The sequence below is a fragment of the Triticum dicoccoides genome, chromosome 5A, assembly GCF_002162155.2.
Source record: "Triticum dicoccoides isolate Atlit2015 ecotype Zavitan chromosome 5A, WEW_v2.0, whole genome shotgun sequence".
Lineage (NCBI taxonomy): Eukaryota > Viridiplantae > Streptophyta > Magnoliopsida > Poales > Poaceae > Triticum > Triticum dicoccoides.
Genome location: NC_041388.1, coordinates 415,720,520 through 415,734,039, shown reverse-complemented (window position 1 = coordinate 415,734,039; position 13,520 = coordinate 415,720,520).

Genomic DNA, 13,520 nt, shown 5'->3' with positions numbered 1-13,520 from the left:
AACTAAACCATAACCGATCATCACGTGAGATGGAGTAGTTTTCAATGGTGAACATCGTTATGTTGATCATATCTACTATATGATTGACGCTCGACCTTTCGGTCTCCGTGTTCCGAGGCCATATCTGCATATGCTAGGCTCGTCAAGTTTAACCTGAGTATTCTGCGTGTGCAAAACTGGCTTGCACACGTTGTAGATGGACGTAGAGATTATCACACCCGATCATCACGTGGTGTCTGGGCACGACGAACTTTGGCAACGGTGCATACTCAGGGATAACACTTCTTGATAATTTAGTGAGAGATCATCTTATAATGCTACCGTCAATCAAAGCAAGATAAGATGCATAAAAAGATAAACATCACATGCAATCAATATAAGTGATATGATATGGCCATCATCATCTTGTGCCTGTGATCTCCATCTCCGAAGCACTGTCATGATCACCATCGTCACCGGCGTGACACCTTGATCTCCATCGTAGCATCGTTGTAGTCTCGCCAATCTTATGCTTCCACGACTATCACTACCGTTTAGTAATAAAGTAAAGCATTACATCGCGATTGCATTGCATACAATAAAGCAACAACCATATGGCTCCTGCCAGTTGCCGATAACTCGGTTACAAAACATGATCATCTCATACAATAAAATTCAGCATCATGCCTTGACCATATCACATCACAACATGCCCTGCAAAAACAAGTTAGACGTCCTCTAGTTTGTTGTTGCATGTTTTACGTGGTTTCTACGGGCTTAAGCAAGAACCAATCTCACCTACGCATCAAAACCACAATGATAGTTTGTCAAATAGACTCTGTTTTAACCTTCGCAAGGACCGGGCGTAGCCACACTCGGTTCAACTAAAGTTGGAGAGACAGTCGCCCGCAAGCCATCTATGTGCAAAGCACGTCGAGGGAACCGGTCTCGCGTAATTGTACGCGTAAGGTTGGTCTGGGTCGTCTCGTCCAACAATACCGCCGAAACAAAGTATGACATGCTGGTAGGCAGTATGACTTGTATCGTCCACAACTCACTTGTGTTCTACTCGTGCAAATAACATCAAACCATAAAACCTAGGCTCGGATGCCACTGTTGGGGAACGTAGTAATTTCAAAAAAATTCCTACGCACACGCAAGATCATGGTGATGCATAGCAACAAGGGGAGAGTATGATCTACGTACCCTTGTAGATCGCAACGGAAGCGTTGACACAACATAGAGGAAGTAGTCGTACGTCTTCTTCCTGATCCGACTGATCCAAGCACCGTTACTCCGGCACCTCCGAGTTCTTAGCACACGTACAACTCGATGACGATCCCCGGGCTCCGATCCAGCAAAGCGTCGGGGAAGAGTTTCATCAGCACGACGGTGTGGTGACGATCTTGATGTTCTACTGACGCAGGGCTTCGCCTAAGCACTACAACGATATGATCGAGGTGGAATATGGTGGCAGGGGCACCACACACGGCTAAGGAACGATCTCAATGATCAACTTGTGTCTAGAGGTGCCCCCTGCCTCCGTATATAAAGGAGCCAAGGGGGAGGGGTGCGGCCAGCCCTATGGAGGCGCAGGAGGAGTCCTACTCCTACCGGGAGTAGGACTCCCCCCCCCCAATCCTATTCCAACTAGGACTCCCAAGGGGGAAAGAGGGAGAGGGGTGGCCGGCCACCTCTCCTAGTCCTAATAGGACTAGGGGAGTGGGGAGGCGCGCAGCCCTTATGGGCAGCCCTTTCACCTTTCCACTAAGGCCCACTAAGGCCCATATGACTTCCGGGGGGTTCCGGTAACCTCCCGGTAATCTGGTAAAATCCTGATTTCACCCGGAACACTTCCGATGTCCAAACATAGGCTTCCAATATATCAATCTTTATGTCTCGACCATTCCGAGACTCCTCGTAATGTCTGTGATCACATCCGGGACTCCGAACAACCTTCGGTACATCAAAATGCATAAACTCATAATAACTGTCATCGTAACGTTAAGCGTGCGGACCCTACGGTCCGAGAACAATGCAGACATGACCGAGACACGTCTCCGGTCAATAACCAATAGCGGGACCTGGATGCCCATATTGGCTCCTACATATTCTACGAAGATCTTTATCGGTCAGACCGCATAACAACATACGTTGTTCCCTTTGTCATCGGTATGTTACTTGCCCGAGATTCGATCGTTGGTATCCAATACCTAGTTCAATCTCGTTACCGTTACTCGTTCTGTAATACATCATTTCACAACTAACATATTAGTTGTAATGCTTGCAAGGCTTATGTGATGTGTATTACCGAGAGGGCCCAGAGATACCTCTTCGACAATCGGAGTGAAAAAACCTAATCTCGAAATACGCCAACCCAACATGTACCATTGGAGACACCTGTAGTACTCCTTTATAATCACCCAGTTACGTTGTGACGTTTGGTAGTACCCAAAGTGTTCCTCCGGTAAACGGGAGTTGCATAATCTCATAGTTATAGGAACATGTATAAGTCATGAAGAAAGCAATAGCAACATACTAAACGATCGGGTGCTAAGCTAATGGAATGGGTCATGTCAATCAGATCATTCAACTAATGAGGTGACCTTGTTAATCAAATAACAACTCTTTGTTCATGGTTAGGAAACATAACCATCTTTGATTAACGAGCTAGTCAAGTAGAGGCATACTAGTGACACTCTGTTTGTCTATGTATTCACACATGTATTATGTTTCCGGTTAATACAATTCTAGCATGAATAATAAACATTTATCATGATATAAGGAAATAAATAATAACTTTATTATTGCCTCTAGGGCATATTTCCTTCATATTCACCAGTGTCATCACTACAAGAAAATACACTTCCGTGATGATACGTGTTTGCCACAGCAGGTCACGTTTTATGTCATGCATGCACATCCATGACGATTTTATGACAGAATCAAGATAGTCATACCTGTGCTGTCGTAGAAGTGTTCCATGACATTACCAAAATTATCATCACGGAAGTGTCCACTTCCATGATGATAAATCGCGCGTCATAGAATTGCTTTCGTCAAGGGTAACCAACATGTGGCATCCACCGTAACGGGTCGCCGTTAAGCTATCGGGTTCCGGTTTGGATCCGATAACCCGTTAATAGCCCGAACCAATGGGGATTTTCCACGTGTAAAATTCTCAATGGCCAGAGGAACCACATGTCGTCTCACCATTGGGACAGATTGTCGGAAATATGCCCTATAGGCAATAATAAAATGGTTATTATTATTTTTCCTTGTTCATGATAATTGTCTATTGTTCATGTTATAATTGTGTTATCCGGAAATCGTAATACATGTGTGAATACATAGACCACAACATGTCCCTAGTGAGCCTCTAGTTGACTAGCTCGTTGATCAATAGATGGTTACGGTTTCCTGACCATGCACATTGGATGTCATTGATAACGGAATCACATCATTAGGAGAATGATGTAATGGACAAGACCCAATCCTAAGCATAGCGCAAGATCATGTAGTTCGTCTGCTAAAGCTTTTCTAATGTCAAGTGTCTTTTCCTTAGACCATGAGATTGTGCAACTCCCGGATACTATAGGAATACTTTGGGTGTGCCAAACGTCACAACATAATTGGGTGACTATAAAGGTGCACTACGGGTATCTCCGAAAGTGTCTGTTGGGTTGGCATGAATCGAGACTGGGATTTGTCACTTCGTATGACGAAGAGGTATCTCTGGGCCCACTCGGTAAGACATCATCGTAATGAGCTCAATGTGACTAAGGGTTGGTCACGGGATGATGTGTTACGGAACGAGTAAAGTGACTTGCCGGTAACAAGATTGAACGAGGTATTGGGATACCGACGATCGAATCTCGGGCAAGTAACGTACCGATTGACAAAGGGAATTGTATACGGGATTGCTTGAATCCTCGACATCGTGGTTCATCCGATGAGATCATCGTGGAACATGTGGGAGCCAACATGGGTATCCAGATCCCGCTATTGGTTATTGGCCAGAGAGTTTTCTCGGTCATGTCTGCATGGTTCCCGAACCCGTAGGGTCTACACACTTAAGGTTCAATGACGCTAGGGTTATTAGGAAGACTTGTATGTGATTACCGAATGTTGTTCGGAGTCCTGGATGAGATCCCGGACGTCACGAGGAGTCCCGTAATGGTCTAGAGGTGAAGATTTATATATAGGAAGTTGTCATACGGTCACCGGAAAGGTTTGGGGGCATATCAGTATTGTACCGGGGCCACTGGAGGGGTTCCAGGGGTCCACCGGGAGGGGCCACCTCTCCCGGAGGGCCTCATGGGCCGTAGAGGAAAGGGAACCAGCCCCAAGTGGGCTGGGCGCATCCCCCCCTTGGGCCCATGCGCCTAGGGTTGGGGGGGAACCTTAGAGGGGGCGCCCCCCTTGCTTGGGGGGCAAGCCACCCCCTTGGCCGCCTCCCCCCTCTAGATCTCATCTAGAGGAGGCCGCCCCCCTTCCTCCTTCCCCTATAAATAGAGGGGCAAGGGGAGGGCTGACCACCACATCAAAGGCACAACCCCTCCCCTCCCCAACACCTCTCCTCCTCCGTTAAGAGGTTGGCGAAGCCCTGCCGGAGTACTGCCGCTCCACCACCACCACGCCGTCGTGCTGCTGTTGGAGCTCTCTTCCTCAACCTCTCCCTCCTCCTTGCTGGATAAAGGCGCGGGAGACATCTCCGCTCCGTACGTGTGTTGAACGCGGAGGTGCCGTCCGTTCGGCACTAGGATCATCGGTGATTTGGATCACGTCGAGTACGACTCCATCAACCCCGTTCTCTTGAACGCTTCCGCTCGCGATCTACAAGGGTATGTAGATGCACTCCTCTCCCTCTCGTTGCTAGATGACTCCATAAATTGATCTTGGTGATGCGTAGAAAATTTTAAATTTCTGCTACGATCCCCAACAGTGGCATCATGAGCTAGGTCTATGCGTAGTTTCTATGCACGAGTAGAACACAAGTTGTTGTGGGCGTCGATTTTGCCAATTTACTTGCCGTTACTATTCTTATCTTGATTCGGTGGCATCGTGGGATGAAGCGGCCCAGACCGACCTTACACGTACGCTTATGTGAGACTGGTTCCACCGACTGACATGCACTAGTTGCATAGGGTGGCTAGCGGGTGTCTGTCTCTCCCACTTTAGTCAGATCGGATTCGATGAAAAGGGTCCTTATGAAGGGTAAATAGAAATTGGCACATCACGTTGTGGTTTTGGCGTAGGTAAGAAACGTTCTTGCTAGAAACCTATAGCAGCCACGTAAAACTTGCAACAACAATTAGAGGACGTCTAACTTGTTTTTGCAGCATATGCCGTGTGATCTAATATGGCCAAAAGGATGTGATGAATGATATATGTGATGTATGAGATTGATCATGTTCTTGTAGGAATCATGACTTGCATGTCGATGAGTATGACAACCGGCAGGAGCCATAGGAGTTGTCTTAATTTATTTATGACCTGCGTGTCAACATAAACATCATGTAATTACTTTACTTTATTGCTAACCGTTAGCCATAGTAGTAGAAGTAATAGTTGGCGAGACAACTTCATGAAGACACGATGATGGAGATCATGATGATGGAGGTCATGGTGTCATGCCGGTGACGATGATGATCATGGCGCCCCGAAGATGGAGATCAAAAGGAGCAAAATGATATTGGCCATATCATGTCACTATTTGATTGCATGTGATGTTTATCATGTTTTACATCTTATTTGCTTAGAACAACGGTAGCATAAATAAGATGATCCCCCGCAATAATTTCAAGAAAGTGTTCCCCCTAACTGTGCACCGTTGCTAAGGTCTGTTGTTCCGAAGCACCACGTGATGATCGGGTGTGATAGGTTCTAACGTTCGCATACAACGGGTGTAAGCCAGATTTACACACGCAATACACTTAGGTTGACTTGACGAGCCTAGCATGTACAGACATGGCCTCGGAACACGGAAGACCGAAAGGTTGAACATGAGTCGTATAGAAGATACGATCAACATGAAAATGTTCACCGATGATGACTAGTCCGTCTCACGTGATGATCGGACACGGCCTAGTTGACTCGGATCATGTATCATTTAGATGACTAGAGGGATGTCTATCTGAGTGGGAGTTCATTAAATAATTTGATTAGATGAACTTAATTATCATGAACATAGTCTAAAAATCTTTGCAATATGTCTTGTAGATCAAATGGCCCACGCTAATGTTGCCCTCAACTTCAACGCGTTCCTAGAGAAAACCAAGTTGAAAGACAATGGCAGCAACTACACGGACTGGGTCTGTAACCTGAGGATTATCCTCATAGTTGCCAGGAAAGCATACGTCCTTGATGCACCGCTAGGTGAAGCACCTGTTTTCTCAGCAGAGCAAGACGTTATGAACGCTTGGCAGACGCGTAGTGATGATTACTCCCTGGTTCAGTGCGGCATGCTTTACAGCTTAGAACCGGGGCTCCAAAAGCGTTTTGAGCAACACGGAGCATATGAGATGTTCCAAGAGCTGAAAATGGTTTTCCAATCTCATGCCCGGGTCGAGAGATATGAAGTCTCCGACAAGTTCTATAGTTGTAAGATGGAGGAGAATAGTTTCGTCAGCGAGCACATACTCAAAATGTCTGGGTTGCACAACCCCTTGTCTCAGCTGGGAGTTAATCTCCCGGATGATGCGGTCATTGACAGAATCCTTTAGTCGCTCCCACCTAGCTACAAGAGCTTTGTGATGAACTTCAATATCCAGGGGATGGAAAAGACCATTCCCGAGGTATATTCAATGCTGAAATCAGCGGAGGTGGAAATCAAAAAGGAACATCAAGTGTTGATGGTGAATAAAACCACTAAGTTCAAGAAAGGCAAGGGTAAAAGGAACTTCAAGAAGGACGGCAAGGGAGTTGCCGCGCCCGGTAAGCAAGCTGCTGGGAAGAAGCCAAAGAATGGACCCAAGCCTGAGACTGAGTGCTTTTATTGCAAGGGAAACGGTCACTGGAAGCGGAACTGCCCCAAGTACTTAGCGGATAAGAAGGCCGGCAATACCAAAGGTATATGTGATATACATGTTATTGATGTGTACCTAACCAGCGCTCGTAGTAGCTCCTGGGTATTTGATACCAGTGCAGTTGCTCATATCTGTAACTCAAAATAGGAACTGCGGAATAAACAGAGACTGGCGAAGGACGAGGTGACGATGCGCGTCAGGAATGGTTCCAAGGTCGATGTGATCGCCGTCGGCATGCTACCTCTACATTTACCTACGGGATTAGTTTTAAACCTCAATAATTGTTATTTAGTACCAGCTTTGAGCATGAACATTGTATCTAGATCTCGTTTAATGCGAGATGGCTACTCATTTAAATCTGAGAATAATGGTTGTTCTATTTATATGAGAGACATGTTTTATGGTCATGCCCCGCTGGTCAATGGTTTATTCTTATTTAATCTCGAACGTGATGTTACACATATTCATAGTGTGAATGCCAAAAGATGTAAGGTTGATAATGATAGTCCCACATACTTGTGGCACTGCCGCCTTGGTCACATTGGTGTCAAACACATGAAGAAACTCCGTGCAGATGGACTTTTGGAGTCTCTTGATTATGAATCATTTGACACGTGCGAACCATGCCTCATGGGCAAAATGACCAAGACTCCGTTCTCCGGAACAATGGAGCGAGCAACCAACTTATTGGGAATCATACATACTGATGTGTGCGGTCCAATGAGTGTAGAGGCTCGCGGTGGCTATCGTTATGTTCTCACCCTCACTGATGACTTGAGTAGATATGGGTATGTCTACTTAATGAAACACAAGTCTGAGACCTTTTAAAAGTTCAAGGAATTTCAGAGTGAGGTTGAGAATCAACGTGACAGGAAAATCAAGTTCTTACGATTAGATCGTGGGGGAGAATATTTGAGTCATGAATTTGACGCACTTAAGGAAATGTGGAATAGTTTCACAACTCACGCCGCCTGGAACACCTCAATGTAATGGTGTGTCCGAACGTCGTAATTGCACCCTATTGGATATGGTGCGATCTATGATGTCTCTTACCGATCTACCGCTATCATTTTGGGGTTATGCTATAGAGACTGCCACATTCACTTTAAATAGGGCTCCGTTGAAATCCGTTGAGACGACACCGTATGAATTGTGGTTTGGTAAGAAACCTAAGCTGTTGTTTCTGAAACTTTGGGGATGCGATGCTTATGTCAAGAAACTTGAACCTGAAAAGCTCGAACCCAAATCGGAAAAATGCGTCTTCATAGGATACCCTAAAGAAACTATTGGGTATACCTTCTACCTCAGATCCGAAGGCAAGATCTTTGTTGCCAAGAATGGATCCTTTCTAGAGAAAGAGTTTCTCTCGAAAGAAGTAAGTGGGAGGAAAGTAGAACTTGATGAAGTATTGCCTCTTGAACCGGAGAGTGGCACAGCTCAAGAAAATGTTTCTGAGGTGCCTGCACCAACTAGAGAGGAAGTTGATGATGATGATCATGAAACTTCAGATCAAGTTGCTACTGAATTTCGTAAGTCCACAAGGACACGTTCTGCACCAGAGTGGTACGACAACCCTGTCCTGGAAATCATGTTGTTAGACAATGGTGAACCTTCAAACTATGAAGAAGCAATGGCGGGCCCAGATTCCGGCAAATGGCTGGAAGCCATGAAATCTTAGATATGATCTATGTATGAAAACAAAGTATGGACTTTGACTGACTTGCCCGATGATCGGCGAGCCATATAAAATAAATGGATCTTTAAGAAGAAGACAGGCGCGGATGATAATGTGACCATCTATAAGGCTTGGCTTGTTGCTAAGGGTTATCGACAAGTTCAAGGGGTTGACTACGATGAGACTTTCTCACCCGTACGAAGCTGAAGTCCGTCCGAATCATGTTAGCAATTGCCAAATTCTATGATTATGAGATATGGCAAATGGACGTCAAAACAGCATTCCTTAATGGTTTCCTTAAGGAAGAATTGTATATGATGCAGCCGGAAGGTTTTGTCGATCCTAAGAATGCTGACAAGGTGTGCAAGCTCCAACGCTCAATCTATGGGCTGATGCATGCATCTCGGAGTTGGAACATTCGATTTGATGATATGATCAAAGCGTTTGGGTTTATGCGGACTTATGGAGAAGCCTGTGTTTACAAGAAAGTGAGTGGGAGCTCTGTAGCATTTCTCATATTGTATGTGGATGACATACTATTGATGGGAAATGATATAGAATTCTTGGAAAGCATAAAGGCCTACTTGAACAAGTGTTTTTCAATGAAGGACCTTGGAGAAGCTGCTTATATATTAGGCATCAAGATCTATAGAGATAGACCGAGACGCCACATTGGTCTATCACAAAGTACGTACCTTGACAAGATATTGAAGAAGTTCAATATGGATCAGTCCAAGAAGGGGTTCTTGCCTGTATTGCAAGGTATGAGATTGAGCACGGCTCAATGCTCGACCACGGCAGAAGATAGAGAAAAGATGAGTATCGTCCCCTATGCCTCGGCCATAGGGTCTATCATGTATGCCATGCTGTGTACCAGACCTGATGTAAACCTTGCCGTAAGTTTGGTAGGAAGGTACCAAAGTAATCCCAACATGGAACACTGGACAGCGGTCAAGAATATCCTGAAGTACCTAAAGAGGACTAAGGATATGTTTCTCGTTTATGGAGGTGACGAAGAGCTCGTCGTAAAGGGTTACGTCGATGCTAGCTTCAACACAGATCTGGATGACTCTAAGTCACAAACCGGACACGTGTATATTTTGAATGGTGGGGCAGTCAGCTGGTGCAGTTGCAAGCAAAGCGTCGTGGCGGGATCTACATGTGAAGCAGAGTACATGGCAGCCTCGGAGGCAGCACAAGAAGCAATCTGGATAAAGGAGTTCATTACCGACCTAGGAGTTATTCCCAATGCGTCGGGCCCGATGACTCTCTTCTGTGACAACACTGGAGCTATTGCCCTTGCCAAGGAGCCCAGGTTTCACAGGAAGACCAGGCATATCAAGCGTCGCTTCAACTCCATTCGTGAAAATGTTCAAAATGGAGACATAGATATTTGTAAAGTGCACACGGACCTGAATGTCGCATATCCGTTGACTAAACCTCTTCCTCGAGCAAAACATGATCAACACCAAAACTCTATGGGTGTTCGATTCATCACAATGTAACTAGATTATTGACTTAGTGCAAGTGGGAGACTGTTGGAAATATGCCCTAGAGGCAATAATAAAATGGTTATTATTATATTTCCTTGTTCATGAAAATTGTCTATTGTTCATGCTATAATTGTGTTATCCGGAAATCGTAATACATGTGTGAATACATAGACCACATGTCCCTAGTGAGCCTCTAGTTGACTAGCTCGTTGATCAATAGATGGTTACGATTTCCTGACCATGGACATTGGATGTCACTGATAACGGGATCACAACATTAGGAGAATGATGTGATGGACAAGACCCAATCCTAAGCATAGCGCAAGATCGTGTAGTTCGTCTGCTAAAGCTTTTCTAATGTCAAGTGTCTTTTCCTTAGACCATGAGATTGTGCAACTCACGGATACTGTATGAATACTTTGGGTGTGCCAAATGTCACAACGTAACTAGGTGACTATAAAGGTGCACTACGGGTATCTCCGAAAGTGTTTGTTGGGTTGGCACGAATCGAGACTGGGATTTGTCACTCCGTATGACGGAGAGGTATCTCTGGGCCCACTCGGTAAGACATCATCATAATGAGCTCAATGTAACTAAGGGTTGGTCACGGGATGATGTGTTACAGAACGAGTAAAGTGACTTGCCGATAATGAGATTGAACGAGGTATTGGGATACCGACGATCGAATCTCGGGCAAGTAACATACCGATTGACAAAGGGAATTGTATACGGGATTGCTTGAATCCTCGACGTCGTGGTTCATCCGATGAGATCATCGTGGAACATGTGGGAGCCAACATGGGTATCCAGATCCCGCTGTTGGTTATTGTCCGGAGAGTTGTCTCGGTCATGTCTGCATGGTTCCCGAACCCGTAGGGTCTACACACTTAAGGTTCGATGACGCTAGGGTTATTAGGAAGACTTGTATGTGATTACCAAATGTTGTTCAGAGTCCCGGATGAGATCCCAGACGTCACGAGGAGTTCCATAATGGTCCGGAGGTGAAGATTTATATATAGGAAGTTGTCATACGGTCACCAGAAAGGTTCGGGGGCATATCGGTATTGTACCGGGGCCACCGGAGGGGTTCCGGGGGTCCACCGGGAGGGGCCACGTCTCTCGGAGGGCCTCATGGGCCATAGAGGAAAGTGAAAGAACCCCAAGTGGGCTGGGCGCATCCCCCCCTTGGGCCCATGCGCCTAGGGTTGGGGGGGAAACCCTAGAGGGGGCGCCCCCCCTTGCTTGGGGGGCAAGCCACCCCCTTGGCCGCCGCCCCCCTCTAGATCTCATCTAGAGGGGGCCGGCCCCCTTCCTCCTTCCCCTATAAATAGAGGGGCAAGGGGAGGTCTGACCACCACATCAAAGGCGCAGCCCCTCCCCTCCCCAACACCTCTCCTCCTCCGTTAAGAGCTTGGCGAAGCCCTGCCGGAGTACTGCCGCTCCACCACCACCACGCACGTCGTGCTGCTGTTGGAGCTCTCTTCCTCAACCTCTCCCTCCTCCTTGCTGGATCAAGGCGCGAGAGACGTCTCCGCTCCGTACGTGTGTTGAACGCGGAGGTGCCGTCCGTTCGGCGCTAGGATCATCGGTGATTTGGATCACGTCGAGTACGACTCCATCAACCCCGTTCTCTTGAACGCTTCCGCTCGCGATCTACAAGGGTATGTAGATGCACTCCTCTCCCTCTCATTGCTAGATGACTCCTTATATTGATCTTGGTGATGCGTAGAAAATTTTAAATTTCTGCTACGATCCCCAACACAGATGTCATCCACTCATTGGACATAAGGCGCCTATGATACATCGACACGTGGCACGGCCCAACAGAGGCCCATTCCTGTGAAAAGGTCAGCCCGTTTGACTTGGTCAAAAGGTAGCGGGCCGGCCCACGAAAAGCTTGTTAACGGCCTGTTCGCATATAGCCCATTTACAGCCCGCTAACTCACGGCCCGTTACGGCCTATCCGAATTAGGCCCAGTATCGTCATTTGGGCCGTCCAATATGATTCCAGCCTGTTGTAACTGCCGGCCCATGTATGGCCCATGACGTCTTTCGGCCCATATGAGGCCCTTTGTAACTCTTGGCCCATTAACGACCCATGGTGAAACTGGCCCATAATGAACAATGTATTGCTTTATACCCATTAACGGCCCATTATTCCATTGGGCCGTTTCCACCCCGTGTTATCTTTCGGCCTTCTCAGGGCCCATTTATTCTTGGGCTCATTTCCAGCATTTGGTTACTTACGGCTCGTTAGAGGCCTTTTCTGCTTGTGGGCCAAATTCAACACGTGGTTATAGTCGGCCCGTTTGTGGCCCGTTAATCCATTGGGCCGCTTTCATAGCGTCATCAAATACGGCCGATTAGGGACGACTGTTATGGTCAGCCCATGAACGGACGATTCAAACTCTAGCCCATTACGACCCATAATGCGGTTTGTTACTGGCCCATGTTTGGCCAATCGATCATACGGCCCGTAGAAGGCCCATTGATGCTACGCCCCGTAGAAGGCCCATTGTTTCTATGACCCATAGAAGGCCCATTGTTTCTACGGCCATAGAAGGCCCATTGTTTCTACGGTCCATAGGAGGCCCAGGGTCACTACAGTAAATATGTAGCCCATGGTTATTGTGGCCTAGTTTTAAAAAATAGGTTATTACGGCCACTAGCAAACCGCAGAAAAAGAACTGCACTTGTCATGGAATTGTCACGGCAGATGTCCTAGTGTGAGGACTTAGTCGTGAGGCCAACGCATCTTTGTAGTAGCTTAAGAGGGGTTGAGCGAAATCGAGAGACGCAACACAAGACAAGGATTTAGACAGCTTCGGGCCCCGGGAAACATCGTCCGGTAATAGCCCTACATGCTATTTGTGTCTAGATCTCATTATGCTCATGAGAGAGTCGCTGCATAAGCCGGCTCCCCCTTTGTGTCTAGCCCTAGAGATTATTGCTTGTTGCTTGTCCCCCTTTTGGGGAGCCCTGCCCCTCCTTATATAAGTTGAAGGGGCGGGTTAAATGACTAGTCCTAGTAGGATTAGGATTACTCTATTACAAGTGGAGTCCTAGTCTTATTTCCTTCGCAGGAGAATATTCCTTATGTCTTCCTATTAAGCCGTCCCACCATCACATGAACCGGCTTTCTGGGCCTTGGGCCTTGTCATCCATCTGACCCGCTGTTGGGGTCATCAGTAAGTCACCAAATACTCGCCGGGTCTCTGTGAGCCGCCAAGTCCGTCCGGGTCATACCGCGGGGTATATCCCCGACATTAGCCCCCACTTTAATTTGGATTTATCCATGTTAAACTGATCCTGCAAATCAAGACCAACTTTGGTAGATTACACTCC